Here is an 18,817-nt window from a genome sequence, read left to right as displayed (position 1 = left end):
TGTAGCCACAAAGTGGAGTATTGAGCAAAATAGGATCACGTTGAGCTGCCTGGACAACAGGAAATTCTCTAGTTCCTCTGCACAGAAACTGCACACAAGTACTAATTAAAACTATTTTGTTGCTGTACTTTAGAATAATTGTGGGGCATTGGCTGTCAGCGTCCAAGTATTACGCTGTGATCGTCTCGTGGTTAGTTCTCTACGTTGTGGCCACAGCAGCCTTTGTTCGAATATGCGTCACGGCAGTGCGGATAAAGAAATGAGACGGCAATGGGCCTGGCATTTTATTCAGTCATTGAAGTCTTGCTTTATGAACAACATTTCAACCATATCAGATAAAAGGGATATGAAATATCAATCAACCAATGGGAGTACAGAATTGGTAATGCTTGATCATGTCGGCTTTTTTTATGTTCAAGATCCTTCAGTTTTTGTTTGTAAGGCCCAATGCTGTGACTGCATTGAAAAAGCCGGTTAATGTAGCCACAAAGCGGAGTATTGAGCACTATAGGATCACGTTGAACTGCCTGGACAACAGGAATTTCTCTCGTTCCTCTGCACAGAAACTGCACACAAGTACTAATTAAAACTATTTTTTTGTTGTACTTTAGAATAATTGTGCGACTTTGGCTGTCAGTGTCCAAGTAGTACGCCGTGATCGTATAGTGGTTAGTACTCTGCGTTGTGGCTGCAGCAACCTCGGTTCGAATCCGAGTCACGGCAGTGTGGTTAAAGCAATGGGCTTGGCATTTTATCCAGTCATTGAAGTCTTGCTTTATTAACAACATTTCAACCATATCAGATAAAAGGGATATGAAATATCAATCAACCAATGGGAGTGCAGAATTAGTAATGCTTGAACATGTCGGCTTTTTTTTGTTAAAGTTCCTTCAGTTTTTGTTTGTAAGGCCCAATGCTGTGACTCCAATGAAAAAGCCGGGTAATGTAGCCACAAAGTGGAGTATTGAGCAATATAGGATCACGTTAAGCTGCCTGGACAACAGGAAATTCTCTCGTCCCTCTGCACAGAAACTGCATACAAGTACTAATTAAAACTATTTTGTTGTTGTACTTTAGAATAATTGTGGGGCATTGGCTGTCAGCGTCCAAGTATTACGCTGTGATCGTCTTGTGGTTCGTACTCTACGTTGTGGCCACAGCAACCTTTGTTCGAATATGCGTCACGGCAGTGCGGATAAAGAAATGAGACGGCAATGGGCCTGGCATTTTATTCAGTCATTGAAGTCTTGCTTTATGAACAACATTTCAACCATATCAGATAAAAGGGATATGAAATATCAATCAACCAATGGGAGTACAGAATTGGTAATGCTTGAACATGTCGGCTTTTTTTTGTTCAAGATCCTTCAGTTTTTGTTTGTAAGGCCCAATGCTGTGACTGCATTGAAAAAGCCGGTTAATGTAGCCACAAAGCGGAGTATTCAGCACTATAGGATCACGTTGAACTGCCTGGACAACAGGAATTTCTCTCGTTCCTCTGCACAGAAACTGCACACAAGTACTAATTAAAACTATTTTTTTGTTGTACTTTAGAATAATTGTGCGACTTTGGCTGTCAGTGTCCAAGTAGTACGCCGTGATCGTATAGTGGTTAGTACTCTGCGTTGTGGCTGCAGCAACCTCGGTTCGAATCCGAGTCACGGCAGTGTGGTTAAAGCAATGGGCTTGGCATTTTATCCAGTCATTGAAGTCTTGCTTTATTAACAACATTTCAACCATATCAGATAAAAGGGATATGAAATATCAATCAACCAATGGGAGTGCAGAATTAGTAATGCTTGAACATGTCGGCTTTTTTTTGTTAAAGTTCCTTCAGTTTTTGTTTGTAAGGCCCAATGCTGTGACTCCAATGAAAAAGCCGGGTAATGTAGCCACAAAGTGGAGTATTGAGCAATATAGGATCACGTTAAGCTGCCTGGACAACAGGAAATTCTCTCGTCCCTCTGCACAGAAACTGCATACAAGTACTAATTAAAACTATTTTGTTGTTGCACTTTAGAATAATTGTGGGGCATTGGCTGTCAGCGTCCAAGTATTACGCTGTGATCGTCTTGTGGTTCGTACTCTACGTTGTGGCCACAGCAACCTTTGTTCGAATATGCGTCACGGCAGTGCGGATAAAGAAATGAGACGGCAATGGGCCTGGCATTTTATTCAGTCATTGAAGTCTTGCTTTATGAACAACATTTCAACCATATCAGATAAAAGGGATATGAAATATCAATCAACCAATGGGAGTACAGAATTGGTAATGCTTGAACATGTCGGCTTTTTTTTGTTCAAGATCCTTCAGTTTTTGTTTGTAAGGTCCAATGCTGTGACTGCATTGAAAAAGCCGGTTAATGTAGCCACAAAGCGGAGTATTGAGCACTATAGGATCACGTTGAGCTGCCTGGACAACAGGAATTTCTCTCGTTCCTCTGCACAGAAACTGCATACAAGTACTAATTAAAACTATTTTGTTGTTGTATTTTAGAATAATTGTGAGACTTTGGCTGTCAGTGTCCAAGTAGTACGCCGTGATCGTATAGTGGTTCGTACTCTGCGTTGTGGCTGCAGCAATCTTGGTTCGAATCTGAGTCACGGCAGTGTGGTTAAAGCAATGGGTTTGGCATTTTATCCAGTCATTGAAATCTTGCTTTTTGAACAACATTTCAACCATATCAGATAAAAGGGATATGAAATATCAATCAACCAATGGGAGTACAGAATTAGTAATGCTTGAACATGTCGGCTTTTTTTTGTTGAAGTTCCTTCAGTTTTTGTTTGTAAGGCCCAATGCTGTGACTCCAATGAAAAAGCCGGGCAATGTAGCCACAAAGTGGAGTATTGAGCAAAATAGGATCACGTTGAGCTGCCTGGACAACAGGAAATTCTCTAGTTCCTCTGCACAGAAACTGCACACAAGTACTAATTAAAACTATTTTGTTGTTGTACTTTAGAATAATTGTGCGACTTTGGCTGTCAGTGTCCAAGTAGTACGCCGTGATCGTATAGTGGTTAGTACTCTGCGTTGTGGCCGCAGCAACCTCGGTTCGAATCCGAGTCATGGCAGTGTGGATGAAGCAATAGGCTTGGCATTTTATTCAGTCATTGAAGTCTTGCTTTATTAACAACATTTCAACCATATCAGATAAAAGGGATATGAAATATCAATCAACCAATGGGAGTACCCAATTCGTAATGCTTGAACATGTCGGCTTTTTTTTGTTCAAGATCCTTCAGTTTTTGTTTGTAAGGCCCAATGCTGTGACTGCATTGAAAAAGCCGGTTAATGTAGCCACAAAGCGGAGTATTGAGCACTATAGGATCACGTTGAGCTGCCTGGACAACAGGAATTTCTCTCGTTCCTCTGCACAGAAACTGCATACAAGTACTGATTAAAACTATTTTGTTGTTGTACTTTAGAATAATTGTGCAACTTTGGCTGTCAGTGTCCAAGTAGTACGCCGTGATCGTATAGTGGTTAGTACTCTGCGTTGTGGCTGCAGCAACCTCGGTTCGAATCCGAGTCACGGCAGTATGGATAAAGCAATGGGCTTGGCATTTTATTCAGTCATTGAAGTCTTGCTTTATTAACAACATTTTAACCATATCAGATAAAAGGGATATGAAATATCAATCAACCAATGGGAGTACAGAATTAGTAATGCTTGAACATGTCGGCTTTTTTTTGTTCAAGATCCTTCAGTTTTTGTTTGTAAGGCCCAATGCTGTGACTGCATTGAAAAAGCCGGTTAATGTAGCCACAAAGCGGAGTATTGAGCACGATAGGATCACGTTGAGCTGCCTGGACAACAGGAATTTCTCTCGTTCCTCTGCACAGAAACTGCATACAAGTACTAATTAAAACTATTTTGTTGTTGTACTTTAGAATAATTGTGCGACTTTGGCTGTCAGTGTCCAAGTAGTACGCCGTGATCGTATAGTGGTTAGTACTCTGCGTTGTGGCCGCAGTAACCTCGGTTCGAATCCGAGTCACGGCAGTGTGGAAAAAGCAATGGGCTTGGCATTTTATCCAGTCATTGAAGTCTTGCTTTATTAACAACATTTCAACCATATCAGATAAAAGGGATATGAAATATCAATCAACCAATGGGAGTACAGAATTGGTAATGCTTGAACATGTCGGCTTTTTTTTGTTCAAGATCCTTCAGTTTTTGTTTGTAAGGCCCAATGCTGTGACTGCATTGAAAAAGCCGGTTAATGTAGCCACAAAGCGGAGTATTGAGCACTATAGGATCACGTTGAACTGCCTGGTCAACAGGAATTTCTCTCGTTCCTCTGCACAGAAACTGCACACAAGTACTAATTAAAACTATTTTTTTGTTGTACTTTAGAATAATTGTGCAACTTTGGCTGTCAGTGTCCAAGTAGTACGCCGTGATCGTATAGTGGTTAGTACTCTGCGTTGTGGCTGCAGCAACCTCGGTTCGAATCCGAGTCACGGCAGTGTGGTTAAAGCAATGGGCTTGGCATTTTATCCAGTCATTGAAGTCTTGCTTTATTAACAACATTTCAACCATATCAGATAAAAGGGATATGAAATATCAATCAACCAATGGGAGTGCAGAATTAGTAATGCTTGAACATGTCGGCTTTTTTTTGTTAAAGTTCCTTCAGTTTTTGTTTGTAAGGCCCAATGCTGTGACTCCAATGAAAAAGCCGGGTAATGTAGCCACAAAGTGGAGTATTGAGCAATATAGGATCACGTTAAGCTGCCTGGACAACAGGAAATTCTCTCGTCCCTCTGCACAGAAACTGCATACAAGTACTAATTAAAACTATTTTGTTGTTGTACTTTAGAATAATTGTGGGGCATTGGCTGTCAGCGTCCAAGTATTACGCTGTGATCGTCTTGTGGTACGTACTCTACGTTGTGGCCACAGCAACCTTTGTTCGAATATGCGTCACGGCAGTGCGGATAAAGAAATGAGACGGCAATGGGCCTGGCATTTTATTCAGTCATTGAAGTCTTGCTTTATGAACAACATTTCAACCATATCAGATAAAAGGGATATGAAATATCAATCAACCAATGGGAGTACAGAATTGGTAATGCTTGAACATGTCGGCTTTTTTTTGTTCAAGATCCTTCAGTTTTTGTTTGTAAGGCCCAATGCTGTGACTGCATTGAAAAAGCCGGTTAATGTAGCCACAAAGCGGAGTATTGAGCACTATAGGATCACGTTGAACTGCCTGGACAACAGGAATTTCTCTCGTTCCTCTGCACAGAAACTGCACACAAGTACTAATTAAAACTATTTTTTTGTTGTACTTTAGAATAATTGTGCAACTTTGGCTGTCAGTGTCCAAGTAGTACGCCGTGATCGTATAGTGGTTAGTACTCTGCGTTGTGGCTGCAGCAACCTCGGTTCGAATCCGAGTCACGGCAGTGTGGTTAAAGCAATGGGCTTGGCATTTTATCCAGTCATTGAAGTCTTGCTTTATTAACAACATTTCAACCATATCAGATAAAAGGGATATGAAATATCAATCAACCAATGGGAGTACAGAATTGGTAATGCTTGAACATGTCGGCTTTTTTTTGTTCAAGATCCTTCAGTTTTTGTTTGTAAGGCCCAATGCTGTGACTGCATTGAAAAAGCCGGTTAATGTAGCCACAAAGTGGAGTATTGAGCAATATAGGATCACGTTAAGCTGCCTGGACAACAGGAAATTCTCTCGTCCCTCTGCACAGAAACTGCATACAAGTACTAATTAAAACTATTTTGTTGTTGTACTTTAGAATAATTGTGGGGCATTGGCTGTCAGCGTCCAAGTATTACGCTGTGATCGTCTTGTGGTTCGTACTCTACGTTGTGGCCACAGCAACCTTTGTTCGAATATGCGTCACGGCAGTGCGGGTAAAGAAATGAGACGGCAATGGGCCTGGCATTTTATTCAGTCATTGAAGTCTTGCTTTATGAACAACATTTCAACCATATCAGATAAAAGGGATATGAAATATCAATCAACCAATGGGAGTACAGAATTGGTAATGCTTGATCATGTCGGCTTTTTTTATGTTCAAGATCCTTCAGTTTTTGTTTGTAAGGCCCAATGCTGTGACTGCATTGAAAAAGCCGGTTAATGTAGCCACAAAGCGGAGTATTGAGCACTATAGGATCACGTTGAACTGCCTGGACAACAGGAATTTCTCTCGTTCCTCTGCACAGAAACTGCACACAAGTACTAATTAAAACTATTTTTTTGTTGTACTTTAGAATAATTGTGCAACTTTGGCTGTCAGTGTCCAAGTAGTACGCCGTGATCGTATAGTGGTTAGTACTCTGCGTTGTGGCTGCAGCAACCTCGGTTCGAATCCGAGTCACGGCAGTGTGGTTAAAGCAATGGGCTTGGCATTTTATCCAGTCATTGAAGTCTTGCTTTATTAACAACATTTCAACCATATCAGATAAAAGGGATATGAAATATCAATCAGCCAATGGGAGTACAGAATTGGTAATGCTTGAACATGTCGGCTTTTTTTTGTTCAAGATCCTTCAGTTTTTGTTTGTAAGGCCCAATGCTGTGACTGCATTGAAAAAGCCGGTTAATGTAGCCACAAAGTGGAGTATTGAGCAATATAGGATCACGTTAAGCTGCCTGGACAACAGGAAATTCTCTCGTCCCTCTGCACAGAAACTGCATACAAGTACTAATTAAAACTATTTTGTTGTTGTACTTTAGAATAATTGTGGGGCATTGGCTGTCAGCGTCCAAGTATTACGCTGTGATCGTCTTGTGGTTCGTACTCTACGTTGTGGCCACAGCAACCTTTGTTCGAATATGCGTCACGGCAGTGCGGATAAAGAAATGAGACGGCAATGGGCCTGGCATTTTATTCAGTCATTGAAGTCTTGCTTTATGAACAACATTTCAACCATATCAGATAAAAGGGATATGAAATATCAATCAACCAATGGGAGTACAGAATTGGTAATGCTTGAACATGTCGGCTTTTTTTTGTTCAAGATCCTTCAGTTTTTGTTTGTAAGGCCCAATGCTGTGACTGCATTGAAAAAGCCGGTTAATGTAGCCACAAAGCGGAGTATTGAGCACGATAGGATCACGTTGAGCTGCCTGGACAACAGGAATTTCTCTCGTTCCTCTGCACAGAAACTGCATACAAGTACTAATTAAAACTATTTTGTTGTTGTACTTTAGAATAATTGTGCGACTTTGGCTGTCAGTGTCCAAGTAGTACGCCGTGATCGTATAGTGGTTAGTACTCTGCGTTGTGGCCGCAGTAACCTCGGTTCGAATCCGAGTCACGGCAGTGTGGAAAAAGCAATGGGCTTGGCATTTTATCCAGTCATTGAAGTCTTGCTTTATTAACAACATTTCAACCATATCAGATAAAAGGGATATGAAATATCAATCAACCAATGGGAGTACAGAATTGGTAATGCTTGAACATGTCGGCTTTTTTTTGTTCAAGATCCTTCAGTTTTTGTTTGTAAGGCCCAATGCTGTGACTGCATTGAAAAAGCCGGTTAATGTAGCCACAAAGCGGAGTATTGAGCACTATAGGATCACGTTGAACTGCCTGGTCAACAGGAATTTCTCTCGTTCCTCTGCACAGAAACTGCACACAAGTACTAATTAAAACTATTTTTTTGTTGTACTTTAGAATAATTGTGCAACTTTGGCTGTCAGTGTCCAAGTAGTACGCCGTGATCGTATAGTGGTTAGTACTCTGCGTTGTGGCTGCAGCAACCTCGGTTCGAATCCGAGTCACGGCAGTGTGGTTAAAGCAATGGGCTTGGCATTTTATCCAGTCATTGAAGTCTTGCTTTATTAACAACATTTCAACCATATCAGATAAAAGGGATATGAAATATCAATCAACCAATGGGAGTGCAGAATTAGTAATGCTTGAACATGTCGGCTTTTTTTTGTTAAAGTTCCTTCAGTTTTTGTTTGTAAGGCCCAATGCTGTGACTCCAATGAAAAAGCCGGGTAATGTAGCCACAAAGTGGAGTATTGAGCAATATAGGATCACGTTAAGCTGCCTGGACAACAGGAAATTCTCTCGTCCCTCTGCACAGAAACTGCATACAAGTACTAATTAAAACTATTTTGTTGTTGTACTTTAGAATAATTGTGGGGCATTGGCTGTCAGCGTCCAAGTATTACGCTGTGATCGTCTTGTGGTACGTACTCTACGTTGTGGCCACAGCAACCTTTGTTCGAATATGCGTCACGGCAGTGCGGATAAAGAAATGAGACGGCAATGGGCCTGGCATTTTATTCAGTCATTGAAGTCTTGCTTTATGAACAACATTTCAACCATATCAGATAAAAGGGATATGAAATATCAATCAACCAATGGGAGTACAGAATTGGTAATGCTTGAACATGTCGGCTTTTTTTTGTTCAAGATCCTTCAGTTTTTGTTTGTAAGGCCCAATGCTGTGACTGCATTGAAAAAGCCGGTTAATGTAGCCACAAAGCGGAGTATTGAGCACTATAGGATCACGTTGAACTGCCTGGACAACAGGAATTTCTCTCGTTCCTCTGCACAGAAACTGCACACAAGTACTAATTAAAACTATTTTTTTGTTGTACTTTAGAATAATTGTGCAACTTTGGCTGTCAGTGTCCAAGTAGTACGCCGTGATCGTATAGTGGTTAGTACTCTGCGTTGTGGCTGCAGCAACCTCGGTTCGAATCCGAGTCACGGCAGTGTGGTTAAAGCAATGGGCTTGGCATTTTATCCAGTCATTGAAGTCTTGCTTTATTAACAACATTTCAACCATATCAGATAAAAGGGATATGAAATATCAATCAACCAATGGGAGTACAGAATTGGTAATGCTTGAACATGTCGGCTTTTTTTTGTTCAAGATCCTTCAGTTTTTGTTTGTAAGGCCCAATGCTGTGACTGCATTGAAAAAGCCGGTTAATGTAGCCACAAAGTGGAGTATTGAGCAATATAGGATCACGTTAAGCTGCCTGGACAACAGGAAATTCTCTCGTCCCTCTGCACAGAAACTGCATACAAGTACTAATTAAAACTATTTTGTTGTTGTACTTTAGAATAATTGTGGGGCATTGGCTGTCAGCGTCCAAGTATTACGCTGTGATCGTCTTGTGGTTCGTACTCTACGTTGTGGCCACAGCAACCTTTGTTCGAATATGCGTCACGGCAGTGCGGGTAAAGAAATGAGACGGCAATGGGCCTGGCATTTTATTCAGTCATTGAAGTCTTGCTTTATGAACAACATTTCAACCATATCAGATAAAAGGGATATGAAATATCAATCAACCAATGGGAGTACAGAATTGGTAATGCTTGATCATGTCGGCTTTTTTTATGTTCAAGATCCTTCAGTTTTTGTTTGTAAGGCCCAATGCTGTGACTGCATTGAAAAAGCCGGTTAATGTAGCCACAAAGCGGAGTATTGAGCACTATAGGATCACGTTGAACTGCCTGGACAACAGGAATTTCTCTCGTTCCTCTGCACAGAAACTGCACACAAGTACTAATTAAAACTATTTTTTTGTTGTACTTTAGAATAATTGTGCAACTTTGGCTGTCAGTGTCCAAGTAGTACGCCGTGATCGTATAGTGGTTAGTACTCTGCGTTGTGGCTGCAGCAACCTCGGTTCGAATCCGAGTCACGGCAGTGTGGTTAAAGCAATGGGCTTGGCATTTTATCCAGTCATTGAAGTCTTGCTTTATTAACAACATTTCAACCATATCAGATAAAAGGGATATGAAATATCAATCAGCCAATGGGAGTACAGAATTGGTAATGCTTGAACATGTCGGCTTTTTTTTGTTCAAGATCCTTCAGTTTTTGTTTGTAAGGCCCAATGCTGTGACTGCATTGAAAAAGCCGGTTAATGTAGCCACAAAGTGGAGTATTGAGCAATATAGGATCACGTTAAGCTGCCTGGACAACAGGAAATTCTCTCGTCCCTCTGCACAGAAACTGCATACAAGTACTAATTAAAACTATTTTGTTGTTGTACTTTAGAATAATTGTGGGGCATTGGCTGTCAGCGTCCAAGTATTACGCTGTGATCGTCTTGTGGTTCGTACTCTACGTTGTGGCCACAGCAACCTTTGTTCGAATATGCGTCACGGCAGTGCGGATAAAGAAATGAGACGGCAATGGGCCTGGCATTTTATTCAGTCATTGAAGTCTTGCTTTATGAACAACATTTCAACCATATCAGATAAAAGGGATATGAAATATCAATCAACCAATGGGAGTACAGAATTGGTAATGCTTGATCATGTCGGCTTTTTTTATGTTCAAGATCCTTCAGTTTTTGTTTGTAAGGCCCAATGCTGTGACTGCATTGAAAAAGCCGGTTAATGTAGCCACAAAGCGGAGTATTGAGCACTATAGGATCACGTTGAACTGCCTGGACAACAGGAATTTCTCTCGTTCCTCTGCACAGAAACTGCACACAAGTACTAATTAAAACTATTTTTTTGTTGTACTTTAGAATAATTGTGCGACTTTGGATGTCAGTGTCCAAGTAGTACGCCGTGATCGTATAGTGGTTAGTATTCTGCGTTGTGGCTGCAGCAACCTCGGTTCGAATCCGAGTCACGGCAGTGTGGTTAAAGCAATGGGCTTGGCATTTTATCCAGTCATTGAAGTCTTGCTTTATTAACAACATTTCAACCATATCAGATAAAAGGGATATGAAATATCAATCAACCAATGGGAGTGCAGAATTAGTAATGCTTGAACATGTCGGCTTTTTTTTGTTAAAGTTCCTTCAGTTTTTGTTTGTAAGGCCCAATGCTGTGACTCCAATGAAAAAGCCGGGTAATGTAGCCACAAAGTGGAGTATTGAGCAATATAGGATCACGTTAAGCTGCCTGGACAACAGGAAATTCTCTCGTCCCTCTGCACAGAAACTGCATACAAGTACTAATTAAAACTATTTTGTTGTTGCACTTTAGAATAATTGTGGGGCATTGGCTGTCAGCGTCCAAGTATTACGCTGTGATCGTCTTGTGGTTCGTACTCTACGTTGTGGCCACAGCAACCTTTGTTCGAATATGCGTCACGGCAGTGCGGATAAAGAAATGAGACGGCAATGGGCCTGGCATTTTATTCAGTCATTGAAGTCTTGCTTTATGAACAACATTTCAACCATATCAGATAAAAGGGATATGAAATATCAATCAACCAATGGGAGAACAGAATTGGTAATGCTTGAACATGTCGGCTTTTTTTTGTTGAAGTTCCTTCAGTTTTTGTTTGTAAGGCCCAATGCTGTGACTCCAATGAAAAAGCCAGGCAATGTAGCCACAAAGTGGAGTATTGAGCAAAATAGGATCACGTTGAGCTGCCTGGACAACAGGAATTTCTCTCGTTCCTCTGCACAGAAACTGCATACAAGTACTGATTAAAACTATTTTGTTGTTGTACTTTAGAATAATTGTGCAACTTTGGCTGTCAGTGTCCAAGTAGTACGCCGTGATCGTATAGTGGTTAGTACTCTGCGTTGTGGCCGCAGCAACCTCGGTTCGAATCCGAGTCACGGCAGTGTGGATGAAGCAATGGGCTTGGCATTTTATTCAGTCATTGAAGTCTTGCTTTATTAACAACATTTCAACCATATCAGATAAAAGGGATATGAAATATCAATCAACCAATGGGAGTGCAGAATTAGTAATGCTTGAACATGTCGGCTTTTTTTTGTTAAAGTTCCTTCAGTTTTTGTTTGTAAGGCCCAATGCTGTGACTCCAATGAAAAAGCCGGGTAATGTAGCCACAAAGTGGAGTATTGAGCAATATAGGATCACGTTAAGCTGCCTGGACAACAGGAAATTCTCTCGTCCCTCTGCACAGAAACTGCATACAAGTACTAATTAAAACTATTTTGTTGTTGTACTTTAGAATAATTGTGGGGCATTGGCTGTCAGCGTCCAAGTATTACGCTGTGATCGTCTTGTGGTTCGTACTCTACGTTGTGGCCACAGCAACCTTTGTTCGAATATGCGTCACGGCAGTGCGGATAAAGAAATGAGACGGCAATGGGCCTGGCATTTTATTCAGTCATTGAAGTCTTGCTTTATGAACAACATTTCAACCATATCAGATAAAAGGGATATGAAATATCAATCAACCAATGGGAGTACAGAATTGGTAATGCTTGAACATGTCGGCTTTTTTTTGTTCAAGATCCTTCAGTTTTTGTTTGTAAGGCCCAATGCTGTGACTGCATTGAAAAAGCCGGTTAATGTAGCCACAAAGCGGAGTATTCAGCACTATAGGATCACGTTGAACTGCCTGGACAACAGGAATTTCTCTCGTTCCTCTGCACAGAAACTGCACACAAGTACTAATTAAAACTATTTTTTTGTTGTACTTTAGAATAATTGTGCGACTTTGGCTGTCAGTGTCCAAGTAGTACGCCGTGATCGTATAGTGGTTAGTACTCTGCGTTGTGGCTGCAGCAACCTCGGTTCGAATCCGAGTCACGGCAGTGTGGTTAAAGCAATGGGCTTGGCATTTTATCCAGTCATTGAAGTCTTGCTTTATTAACAACATTTCAACCATATCAGATAAAAGGGATATGAAATATCAATCAACCAATGGGAGTGCAGAATTAGTAATGCTTGAACATGTCGGCTTTTTTTTGTTAAAGTTCCTTCAGTTTTTGTTTGTAAGGCCCAATGCTGTGACTCCAATGAAAAAGCCGGGTAATGTAGCCACAAAGTGGAGTATTGAGCAATATAGGATCACGTTAAGCTGCCTGGACAACAGGAAATTCTCTCGTCCCTCTGCACAGAAACTGCATACAAGTACTAATTAAAACTATTTTGTTGTTGCACTTTAGAATAATTGTGGGGCATTGGCTGTCAGCGTCCAAGTATTACGCTGTGATCGTCTTGTGGTTCGTACTCTACGTTGTGGCCACAGCAACCTTTGTTCGAATATGCGTCACGGCAGTGCGGATAAAGAAATGAGACGGCAATGGGCCTGGCATTTTATTCAGTCATTGAAGTCTTGCTTTATGAACAACATTTCAACCATATCAGATAAAAGGGATATGAAATATCAATCAACCAATGGGAGTACAGAATTGGTAATGCTTGAACATGTCGGCTTTTTTTTGTTCAAGATCCTTCAGTTTTTGTTTGTAAGGCCCAATGCTGTGACTGCATTGAAAAAGCCGGTTAATGTAGCCACAAAGCGGAGTATTGAGCACTATAGGATCACGTTGAGCTGCCTGGACAACAGGAATTTCTCTCGTTCCTCTGCACAGAAACTGCATACAAGTACTAATTAAAACTATTTTGTTGTTGTATTTTAGAATAATTGTGCGACTTTGGCTGTCAGTGTCCAAGTAGTACGCCGTGATCGTATAGTGGTTCGTACTCTGCGTTGTGGCTGCAGCAATCTTGGTTCGAATCTGAGTCACGGCAGTGTGGTTAAAGCAATGGGTTTGGCATTTTATCCAGTCATTGAAATCTTGCTTTTTGAACAACATTTCAACCATATCAGATAAAAGGGATATGAAATATCAATCAACCAATGGGAGTACAGAATTAGTAATGCTTGAACATGTCGGCTTTTTTTTGTTGAAGTTCCTTCAGTTTTTGTTTGTAAGGCCCAATGCTGTGACTCCAATGAAAAAGCCGGGCAATGTAGCCACAAAGTGGAGTATTGAGCAAAATAGGATCACGTTGAGCTGCCTGGACAACAGGAAATTCTCTAGTTCCTCTGCACAGAAACTGCACACAAGTACTAATTAAAACTATTTTGTTGTTGTACTTTAGAATAATTGTGCGACTTTGGCTGTCAGTGTCCAAGTAGTACGCCGTGATCGTATAGTGGTTAGTACTCTGCGTTGTGGCCGCAGCAACCTCGGTTCGAATCCGAGTCATGGCAGTGTGGATGAAGCAATAGGCTTGGCATTTTATTCAGTCATTGAAGTCTTGCTTTATTAACAACATTTCAACCATATCAGATAAAAGGGATATGAAATATCAATCAACCAATGGGAGTACCCAATTCGTAATGCTTGAACATGTCGGCTTTTTTTTGTTCAAGATCCTTCAGTTTTTGTTTGTAAGGCCCAATGCTGTGACTGCATTGAAAAAGCCGGTTAATGTAGCCACAAAGCGGAGTATTGAGCACTATAGGATCACGTTGAGCTGCCTGGACAACAGGAATTTCTCTCGTTCCTCTGCACAGAAACTGCATACAAGTACTGATTAAAACTATTTTGTTGTTGTACTTTAGAATAATTGTGCAACTTTGGCTGTCAGTGTCCAAGTAGTACGCCGTGATCGTATAGTGGTTAGTACTCTGCGTTGTGGCTGCAGCAACCTCGGTTCGAATCCGAGTCACGGCAGTATGGATAAAGCAATGGGCTTGGCATTTTATTCAGTCATTGAAGTCTTGCTTTATTAACAACATTTTAACCATATCAGATAAAAGGGATATGAAATATCAATCAACCAATGGGAGTACAGAATTAGTAATGCTTGAACATGTCGGCTTTTTTTTGTTCAAGATCCTTCAGTTTTTGTTTGTAAGGCCCAATGCTGTGACTGCATTGAAAAAGCCGGTTAATGTAGCCACAAAGCGGAGTATTGAGCACGATAGGATCACGTTGAGCTGCCTGCACAACAGGAATTTCTCTCGTTCCTCTGCACAGAAACTGCATACAAGTACTAATTAAAACTATTTTGTTGTTGTACTTTAGAATAATTGTGCGACTTTGGCTGTCAGTGTCCAAGTAGTACGCCGTGATCGTATAGTGGTTAGCACTCTGCGTTGTGGCCGCAGTAACCTCGGTTCGAATCCGAGTCACGGCAGTGTGGAAAAAGCAATGGGCTTGGCATTTTATCCAGTCATTGAAGTCTTGCTTTATTAACAACATTTCAACCATATCAGATAAAAGGGATATGAAATATCAATCAACCAATGGGAGTACAGAATTGGTAATGCTTGAACATGTCGGCTTTTTTTTGTTCAAGATCCTTCAGTTTTTGTTTGTAAGGCCCAATGCTGTGACTGCATTGAAAAAGCCGGTTAATGTAGCCACAAAGCGGAGTATTGAGCACTATAGGATCACGTTGAACTGCCTGGACAACAGGAATTTCTCTCGTTCCTCTGCACAGAAACTGCAGACAAGTACTAATTAAAACTATTTTTTTGTTGTACTTTAGAATAATTGTGCAACTTTGGCTGTCAGTGTCCAAGTAGTACGCCGTGATCGTATAGTGGTTAGTACTCTGCGTTGTGGCTGCAGCAACCTCGGTTCGAATCCGAGTCACGGCAGTGTGGTTAAAGCAATGGGCTTGGCATTTTATCCAGTCATTGAAGTCTTGCTTTATTAACAACATTTCAACCATATCAGATAAAAGGGATATGAAATATCAATCAACCAATGGGAGTGCAGAATTAGTAATGCTTGAACATGTCGGCTTTTTTTTGTTAAAGTTCCTTCAGTTTTTGTTTGTAAGGCCCAATGCTGTGACTCCAATGAAAAAGCCGGGTAATGTAGCCACAAAGTGGAGTATTGAGCAATATAGGATCACGTTAAGCTGCCTGGACAACAGGAAATTCTCTCGTCCCTCTGCACAGAAACTGCATACAAGTACTAATTAAAACTATTTTGTTGTTGTACTTTAGAATAATTGTGGGGCATTGGCTGTCAGCGTCCAAGTATTACGCTGTGATCGTCTCGTGGTTCGTACTCTACGTTGTGGCCACAGCAACCTTTGTTCGAATATGCGTCACGGCAGTGCGGATAAAGAAATGAGACGGCAATGGGCCTGGCATTTTATTCAGTCATTGAAGTCTTGCTTTATGAACAACATTTCAACCATATCAGATAAAAGGGATATGAAATATCAATCAACCAATGGGAGTACAGAATTGGTAATGCTTGAACATGTCGGCTTTTTTTTGTTCAAGATCCTTCAGTTTTTGTTTGTAAGGCCCAATGCTGTGACTGCATTGAAAAAGCCGGTTAATGTAGCCACAAAGCGGAGTATTGAGCACTATAGGATCACGTTGAACTGCCTGGACAACAGGAATTTCTCTCGTTCCTCTGCACAGAAACTGCACACAAGTACTAATTAAAACTATTTTTTTGTTGTACTTTAGAATAATTGTGCAACTTTGGCTGTCAGTGTCCAAGTAGTACGCCGTGATCGTATAGTGGTTAGTACTCTGCGTTGTGGCTGCAGCAACCTCGGTTCGAATCCGAGTCACGGCAGTGTGGTTAAAGCAATGGGCTTGGCATTTTATCCAGTCATTGAAGTCTTGCTTTATTAACAACATTTCAACCATATCAGATAAAAGGGATATGAAATATCAATCAACCAATGGGAGTACAGAATTGGTAATGCTTGAACATGTCGGCTTTTTTTTGTTCAAGATCCTTCAGTTTTTGTTTGTAAGGCCCAATGCTGTGACTGCATTGAAAAAGCCGGTTAATGTAGCCACAAAGTGGAGTATTGAGCAATATAGGATCACGTTAAGCTGCCTGGACAACAGGAAATTCTCTCGTCCCTCTGCACAGAAACTGCATACAAGTACTAATTAAAACTATTTTGTTGTTGTACTTTAGAATAATTGTGGGGCATTGGCTGTCAGCGTCCAAGTATTACGCTGTGATCGTCTTGTGGTTCGTACTCTACGTTGTGGCCACAGCAACCTTTGTTCGAATATGCGTCACGGCAGTGCGGATAAAGAAATGAGACGGCAATGGGCCTGGCATTTTATTCAGTCATTGAAGTCTTGCTTTATGAACAACATTTCAACCATATCAGATAAAAGGGATATGATATATCAATCAACCAATGGGAGTACAGAATTGGTAATGCTTGAACATGTCGGCTTTTTTTTGTTCAAGATCCTTCAGTTTTTGTTTGTAAGGCCCAATGCTGTGACTGCATTGAAAAAGCCGGTTAATGTAGCCACAAAGCGGAGTATTGAGCACTATAGGATCACGTTGAACTGCCTGGACAACAGGAATTTCTCTCGTTCCTCTGCACAGAAACTGCACACAAGTACTAATTAAAACTATTTTTTTGTTGTACTTTAGAATAATTGTGCGACTTTGGCTGTCAGTGTCCAAGTAGTACGCCGTGATCGTATAGTGGTTAGTACTCTGCGTTGTGGCTGCAGCAACCTCGGTTCGAATCCGAGTCACGGCAGTGTGGTTAAAGCAATGGGCTTGGCATTTTATCCAGTCATTGAAGTCTTGCTTTATTAACAACATTTCAACCATATCAGATAAAAGGGATATGAAATATCAATCAACCAATGGGAGTGCAGAATTAGTAATGCTTGAACATGTCGGCTTTTTTTTGTTAAAGTTCCTTCAGTTTTTGTTTGTAAGGCCCAATGCTGTGACTCCAATGAAAAAGCCGGGTAATGTAGCCGCAAAGTGGAGTATTGAGCAATATAGGATCACGTTAAGCTGCCTAAACAACAGGAAATTCTCTCGTCCCTCTGCACAGAAACTGCATACAAGTACTAATTAAAACTATTTTGTTGTTGTACTTTAGAATAATTGTGGGGCATTGGCTGTCAGCGTCCAAGTATTACGCTGTGATCGTCTTGTGGTTCGTACTCTACGTTGTGGCCACAGCAACCTTTGTTCGAATATGCGTCACGGCAGTGCGGATAAAGAAATGAGACGGCAATGGGCCTGGCATTTTATTCAGTCATTGAAGTCTTGCTTTATGAACAACATTTCAACCATATCAGATAAAAGGGATATGAAATATCAATCAACCAATGGGAGTACAGAATTGGTAATGCTTGAACATGTCGGCTTTTTTTTGTTCAAGATCCTTCAGTTTTTGTTTGTAAGGCCCAATGCTGTGACTGCATTGAAAAAGCCGGTTAATGTAGCCACAAAGCGGAGTATTGAGCACTATAGGATCACGTTGAGCTGCCTGGACAACAGGAATTTCTCTCGTTCCTCTGCACAGAAACTGCATACAAGTACTAATTGAAACTATTTTGTTGTTGTATTTTAGAATAATTGTGCGACTTTGGCTGTCAGTGTCCAAGTAGTACGCCGTGATCGTATAGTGGTTCGTACTCTGCGTTGTGGCTGCAGCAATCTTGGTTCGAATCTGAGTCACGGCAGTGTGTTTAAAGCAATGGGTTTGGCATTTTATCCAGTCATTGAAATCTTGCTTTTTGAACAACATTTCAACCATATCAGATAAAAGGGATATGAAATATCAATCAACCAATGGGAGTACAGAATTAGTAATGCTTGAACATGTCGGCTTTTTTTTGTTGAAGTTCCTTCAGTTTTTGTTTGTAAGGCCCAATGCTGTGACTCCAATGAAAAAGCCGGGCAATGTAGCCACAAAGTGGAGTATTGAGCAAAATAGGATCACGTTGAGCTGCCTGGACAACAGGAAATTCTCTAGTTCCTCTGCACAGAAACTGCACACAAGTACTAATTAAAACTATTTTGTTGTTGTACTTTAGAATAATTGTGCGACTTTGGCTGTCAGTGTCCAAGTAGTACGCCGTGATCGTATAGTGGTTAGTACTCTGCGTTGTGGCCGCAGCAACCTCGGTTCGAATCCGAGTCACGGCAGTGTGGATGAAGCAATGGGCTTGGCATTTTATTCAGTCATTGAAGTCTTGCTTTATTAACAACATTTCAACCATATCAGATAAAAGGGATATGAAATATCAATCAACCAATGGGAGTACCCAATTCGTAATGCTTGAACATGTCGGCTTTTTTTTGTTCAAGATCCTTCAGTTTTTGTTTGTAAGGCCCAATGCTGTGACTGCATTGAAAAAGCCGGTTAATGTAGCCA

General features: G+C 40.9%; 1 protein-coding gene and 21 non-coding genes across 22 annotated transcripts in view; all 22 read left to right on the top strand.

Moving 5' to 3' along the window:
• The window catches only part of tex14 (testis expressed 14, intercellular bridge forming factor), a 270,693-nt gene that overhangs the window by 56,234 nt on the left and 195,642 nt on the right, over positions 1-18,817 (top strand). The window lies entirely within an intron of this gene.
• trnah-gug (transfer RNA histidin (anticodon GUG)) lies at positions 652-723 on the top strand. Its single transcript has one exon. It is a non-coding gene; the product is annotated as a tRNA-His (tRNA).
• On the top strand, positions 1,595-1,666 carry trnah-gug (transfer RNA histidin (anticodon GUG)). Its single transcript has one exon. It is a non-coding gene; the product is annotated as a tRNA-His (tRNA).
• On the top strand, positions 3,004-3,075 carry trnah-gug (transfer RNA histidin (anticodon GUG)). The gene has a single exon. It is a non-coding gene; the product is annotated as a tRNA-His (tRNA).
• On the top strand, positions 3,470-3,541 carry trnah-gug (transfer RNA histidin (anticodon GUG)). Its single transcript has one exon. It is a non-coding gene; the product is annotated as a tRNA-His (tRNA).
• On the top strand, positions 3,936-4,007 carry trnah-gug (transfer RNA histidin (anticodon GUG)). The gene has a single exon. It is a non-coding gene; the product is annotated as a tRNA-His (tRNA).
• trnah-gug (transfer RNA histidin (anticodon GUG)) lies at positions 4,402-4,473 on the top strand. Its single transcript has one exon. It is a non-coding gene; the product is annotated as a tRNA-His (tRNA).
• Positions 5,345-5,416, top strand: trnah-gug (transfer RNA histidin (anticodon GUG)). Its single transcript has one exon. It is a non-coding gene; the product is annotated as a tRNA-His (tRNA).
• Positions 6,289-6,360, top strand: trnah-gug (transfer RNA histidin (anticodon GUG)). The gene has a single exon. It is a non-coding gene; the product is annotated as a tRNA-His (tRNA).
• Positions 7,232-7,303, top strand: trnah-gug (transfer RNA histidin (anticodon GUG)). The gene has a single exon. It is a non-coding gene; the product is annotated as a tRNA-His (tRNA).
• On the top strand, positions 7,698-7,769 carry trnah-gug (transfer RNA histidin (anticodon GUG)). Its single transcript has one exon. It is a non-coding gene; the product is annotated as a tRNA-His (tRNA).
• On the top strand, positions 8,641-8,712 carry trnah-gug (transfer RNA histidin (anticodon GUG)). The gene has a single exon. It is a non-coding gene; the product is annotated as a tRNA-His (tRNA).
• Positions 9,585-9,656, top strand: trnah-gug (transfer RNA histidin (anticodon GUG)). The gene has a single exon. It is a non-coding gene; the product is annotated as a tRNA-His (tRNA).
• On the top strand, positions 11,472-11,543 carry trnah-gug (transfer RNA histidin (anticodon GUG)). Its single transcript has one exon. It is a non-coding gene; the product is annotated as a tRNA-His (tRNA).
• On the top strand, positions 12,415-12,486 carry trnah-gug (transfer RNA histidin (anticodon GUG)). The gene has a single exon. It is a non-coding gene; the product is annotated as a tRNA-His (tRNA).
• Positions 13,824-13,895, top strand: trnah-gug (transfer RNA histidin (anticodon GUG)). Its single transcript has one exon. It is a non-coding gene; the product is annotated as a tRNA-His (tRNA).
• Positions 14,290-14,361, top strand: trnah-gug (transfer RNA histidin (anticodon GUG)). The gene has a single exon. It is a non-coding gene; the product is annotated as a tRNA-His (tRNA).
• trnah-gug (transfer RNA histidin (anticodon GUG)) lies at positions 14,756-14,827 on the top strand. Its single transcript has one exon. It is a non-coding gene; the product is annotated as a tRNA-His (tRNA).
• trnah-gug (transfer RNA histidin (anticodon GUG)) lies at positions 15,222-15,293 on the top strand. Its single transcript has one exon. It is a non-coding gene; the product is annotated as a tRNA-His (tRNA).
• trnah-gug (transfer RNA histidin (anticodon GUG)) lies at positions 16,165-16,236 on the top strand. Its single transcript has one exon. It is a non-coding gene; the product is annotated as a tRNA-His (tRNA).
• Positions 17,108-17,179, top strand: trnah-gug (transfer RNA histidin (anticodon GUG)). The gene has a single exon. It is a non-coding gene; the product is annotated as a tRNA-His (tRNA).
• trnah-gug (transfer RNA histidin (anticodon GUG)) lies at positions 18,517-18,588 on the top strand. Its single transcript has one exon. It is a non-coding gene; the product is annotated as a tRNA-His (tRNA).

Source organism: Pristiophorus japonicus, chromosome 16 (genome assembly GCF_044704955.1).
Source record: "Pristiophorus japonicus isolate sPriJap1 chromosome 16, sPriJap1.hap1, whole genome shotgun sequence".
Classification (NCBI taxonomy): Eukaryota; Metazoa; Chordata; class Chondrichthyes; family Pristiophoridae; genus Pristiophorus; species Pristiophorus japonicus.
This window is presented reverse-complemented; position numbering and strand designations above follow the sequence as displayed.